Source organism: Pseudopipra pipra, chromosome 23 (assembly GCF_036250125.1).
Source record: "Pseudopipra pipra isolate bDixPip1 chromosome 23, bDixPip1.hap1, whole genome shotgun sequence".
Classification (NCBI taxonomy): Eukaryota; Metazoa; Chordata; class Aves; order Passeriformes; family Pipridae; genus Pseudopipra; species Pseudopipra pipra.
The window spans coordinates 7273310-7277572 of NC_087571.1; the positions used below are offsets into that span (position 1 = coordinate 7273310).

The 4263-nt window shown below is 52.2% G+C and overlaps 2 long non-coding RNA genes across 2 annotated transcripts; both read left to right on the forward strand.

The window, feature by feature from the left end:
- The first annotated feature begins 373 nt into the window (after positions 1–373).
- On the forward strand, positions 374–1890 carry LOC135401899 (uncharacterized). Its single transcript, XR_010424962.1, has 4 exons — positions 374–1006; positions 1498–1569; positions 1659–1726; positions 1811–1890. It is a non-coding gene; the product is annotated as an uncharacterized LOC135401899 (long non-coding RNA).
- Positions 1887–4045, forward strand: LOC135401900 (uncharacterized). Its single transcript, XR_010424963.1, has 6 exons — positions 1887–3079; positions 3257–3440; positions 3551–3612; positions 3706–3762; positions 3860–3903; positions 4001–4045. It is a non-coding gene; the product is annotated as an uncharacterized LOC135401900 (long non-coding RNA).
- The last annotated feature ends 218 nt before the right edge of the window (positions 4046–4263 follow it).

The following is a 4263-nucleotide window of genomic DNA, read 5'->3' on the forward strand; positions in this document are numbered from 1 at the left end:
CCCCGGTCCTCACCGCAGGACAGCGGCTCTTTCCCGGTTCAAACCTCGGCACAGCCACCGAACCGGGCGTGGGTCCGTGGAAGCACTTCCTGATTCTCATTATTACCTCACTCCACATCCCCCATCGCGAAGCACCCCGGGAGCTCAGCCCAGCACCGCGGGAGGGTCCCGGCAGCTCCGGGGCTCCTTGCGGCCCCCTCCGCGCCTCGTTCCGGTACCGCCAGGCTCACCCTTGTCCCGCAGGTAGGACGCGGCCACGCCGCGCCGCCCCAGCCGCCGCCGCCGCCGCTCCGCCCCAGCCCCCGCCGCCGCGCCGCTCCCGCCGCCGCCGCCCCGCTCCCCCCATTCCGCTCCAGCCCCCGCCGCTCCAACTCCCGCTATTCTACTCCAGTCCCTCCGCTCCAGCCCCTGCCCGAATCCAATACCAACCCTAAATCCAATACGAACTATAATACCTGCTCACGTTAGGAGTCCTTTTCTCCGTCAGGCTCTTTACCTATCCTGATTTTAAGTCAGAGATGCAAACCAGGTGCTGCTGCTCCCAGAGCCTTTATGCCGTCTTGGATTGGGCTACTCTTTTTCCCCCGGGGCCTCACAGGAAGGGAGGTGGGCACGGCCAGGGGTATATTAACCCCAGCCTTTGCCCAGGGAGGTCATTCAGCAGCCAGGCTTCAATGGGATAAGAGCTCTCCTGTTCTTTTATTGAATGGGACTTCTCAAGCTATTTCTGCTTTATTGAAGCATCAGCTTTGGCATCCAAAGAAGCAGAGCTATATATGGCAATGAAGAGGATTATACTCAAATGCAGGGTTTTTAAATTTAATAATTTTGTGTGCTGTGTTGGTAAGGTGCTTTTGTAATTTGTTATCTTTTTTTCTTTTCCTTAGGAGCCTTCCATCTTTTGGGATCTCCCGATCATCTGAACTGCAGCTTGGCATTTTTTCACCAGTGTTATCTGGTCCTGAGGTGAAGCTACTCTGTGTTGAAGATGGCTACAGACACCCAGGTTTGCAAGTAGTCAGTGGGGGGTTACAGCCCAGAGATGGAGCGAGGGCTGGGGTGCCAGCTTAGGAATTGCCAGGGGTGTTTTGAAGGTAGTATGGGTGGAAAGCAGTGTCCAGGAGCCCCCTAAATGCCTGTGAAGGCATCCACTGACTTTTCAGATGTGCCACTTAAGTTTTCCTCTCATTTACCCAGATATTCCGTGTGATTACAACTGCAGTCTTTGGCTGCAGGCAGTGACCCTGGGTGGTTTGCCAAAAGAGAAGGGAGACTCTTTCAGCTCTCCCTATCTGTCTGGGTGACTTTGGTTAGGGTTTCTTTACCATGTCAGAAGGACAGGGTGTAAAGCAGAGTTGAACAGAAAAGAGGCCAGAGGAGCAGAGCAAGAAGGTGGGTCATCACCTGACATCAGCACAAAGATGTGGCTTTTAGCTCCACATTTATTTGATGTGTTAAGGATTTTGTTGGTTTGGTTTGGTTTTTATTTGTTTTCAGATACAGAGCCCTGGTCCCAGGAGGCTCTAGGCACTGGAGGGGAGGTGATCTGGGTGAGTACTGGTGAGCAAGGTGAGCATTGACTCCGGGACAGGACTAGATGGTCTTTTACAGGTGTTGTGGTGAATCTGTGCACGTGCTTTGTTTCTTGTGTTTTCCAGGGGTTCTGCCACCTTCTAACAGACAGTCCAATGCTTCAGGGACCCTGTCGGTAAGAGGTCCAGGAGAGGTAGGTAGGAGCTCCCACAGGAAAGCCATCCTTTCAGGCAGTATCTCAGTGTGTACATTTCCTTTTGGCTTTTTTACTTTGCAGAGAATGTGTGCAGCCTCAGAGGGCTGGAGCCACCTGCCAATTAGGTGTGATGGTCTTCAGCTGTCCTGGTGAGTAATCCCCCTAGTACTACGAGGCTCATCAATTAAGGCTTGACCTTTTCCAGTTGCGGGTGCCATCCGGCCTGCCTTTGGCAGAGAAGGAGCATTCAGGTTGAGTCAGGGAGGTAATGAGGAGGTCCTGGGGTCTCCCTTACTTTCAGAAACACCATGTAACTTTTTTTCTCACTCACCCAGGTACAGCAGATGGTGACGGCAGCAGCCTCCAACTCGGGTCAGAGCCAGTGGCCTGAGAACCTCTCAGCTCAGGGGAGGGTGAGTAGCCAATTGCGGGGTTATCACCCACGTGCTTCTGGACTCTTGCGTCAGTTTCGGTTTTCTTTCTCGTAGCGACCGAGTCAGGGATTGCACGACCCTGTGAGCCAGCCAGGCGTCCTTCCTTTGCATCGAAGATGGATTCACATCCCCGACTATGGGAAAGATAAGTGGAGGACTCCCACCTGGAGAGGGGATGAGAGCTGGGTCCAGTTTTATGGTTAGGAGGGAGGGATTTTCAAGTGAGCAGAGGGCAAAGGGTCTGCCCTAACAGGCCCTTGGCACACATAGGAGGAGCAGTTTACTTTTCATCAGTGGAGTAGGATGTGCAGGGCAGAGCCATTCAGGTTTGTGTCATGTCCTTTGTCCGGTCTGTGTTTCGTGTCTTACACTTCATAATCACCGTGTCTTTGCTTTCTGCCCTCAAAGTTATTATCTGAGATGTCAAGGCATCATTCCTAGGGTCTTGAACCTTTGCACTGCCCAACCCAGTGCCCATACTATCCATTCTTTGGCTCACTAGCTTGGACGTGCATCAGAATTGCATCTGAGAAGTGTCAGGTCAGGTGTCTTTTACAGCCTCCTTACAGGTTGTATCAGTGGCTGTGCCGTGCAGTCATCCCTTGTCATCCCACCTAGGACTTGTGAGAATCTAAGAAGATTCTGAACATAGCATTGTCTCCCATCCATCTTAGCAATTTTGAAGGCAGTTCTTGTCCCAGGCCATTCTGTTAGAGTGTGTTTTCAGGCTCCTCAGAGCCTCCTCCGTTCAGTCTCGCCGTATCCTCCGTCTTCTCGTGCGGCAGCACATCCATTTTGGCGTCATTCCTTTCTCAGAGTTCTCTCTCCTCGTTGCACCACAGCACTTGTCTGGAAATGTGTCCTTGGAGTTTGTGTTGGGCCTGGAACTGCTCTGCCCTGCAGTGTAGACTTGGGGGTAGGTGGAGTAGAAAGGAGACTTTCCATTTACCCTGTGATAGGCTCAGCCACTCAGGACAGCAGTTCTCTGGTCCTCCTGGAGGCAGCCCCTGCCTGCAGCGTGTGTGCAGTAACGAGAGTGGGCTTGTCCAGGGCCAATGGGAGCGGTACGGCAGGGCCCTTAAAGTTAGGTCAGTGTTTGTTTGTGCAGGCTGTCTTTGGACCCCAGAGGGCTTGTCTAAGGAGAAATTAGAATTGCACAGCAGTTAATGTTGCCCTGTCTATATGGCTGACTTTGCTAACTCATTTCTTTGCAGCATCAGAGAGGCTGGATGTAAAGCAGAGATGAACAGAGGAGGCTGGAGGAGCACAGTCAGAAGGTGGGTTGTCATGTGAGGTCAGAGCCAAGACATGACTTTTGGCCCTAGGTTTACTTGATCATTTGGATGGTTTCTTGGTTTAGTTTTGGTTTTTTGGGGTTTTTTTTAAGATGCAGAGCCCTCAGCCCAGCAGACGATAGGCACCAGAGGGAAGGTGAGCCCGGTGAGCAAGGTGAGCAGTGACTGCAGGGCAAAACTAGCTGCTCTTTTGGAGGTGGTGTATTTGTGGTGAATCTGTGTACATACTTGTTTTTTTGTTCTACAGGCAGTGCACAGACTTCTAACGTGCAGTCCAACGTGACAGGGACCCTGCCTGTAAGAGGTCACAGTCAAGGGGTGTCAGACAGAAACTGCCATGGGAGCAGCAAACTCTTGGACAGTATCTAACTACTCACACTTGCCTCTCGGTTTTTTTGCAGGAGATGTAGGCAGCCTCAGATGGCCGAAGCCAACTCACAGTGAGGTGACGGACACAGTTTGGTTCTCTGGAGCTGTCCTTGTAGGTAATCTCCGAGTATTGAAAAGATCAGCAATGAAGCACTGAGCTTTTTGGATTGCAGGTGCCATCCAGCTAACCTTTGGGAGCCGATGAGCATTGGAGGTGAGTCGGGGAGGCAGCAGGAGGAGCAGGAATCCACAGCAGCTGTAGAGATGCTGTCTAATTTTGTTTATCTCTTGCTCATGTATCCCAGGAGATGACAGCACATTGTCCAAGACTGGTCAGAGTCAGCAACCCGAGGACCTGCCTCGGTGACAGTGAGTAGAGGGATCCTGGGGGCTGGGGCCACGTGTCACACTACTCAGATATGGTGTCTGGTTTTCT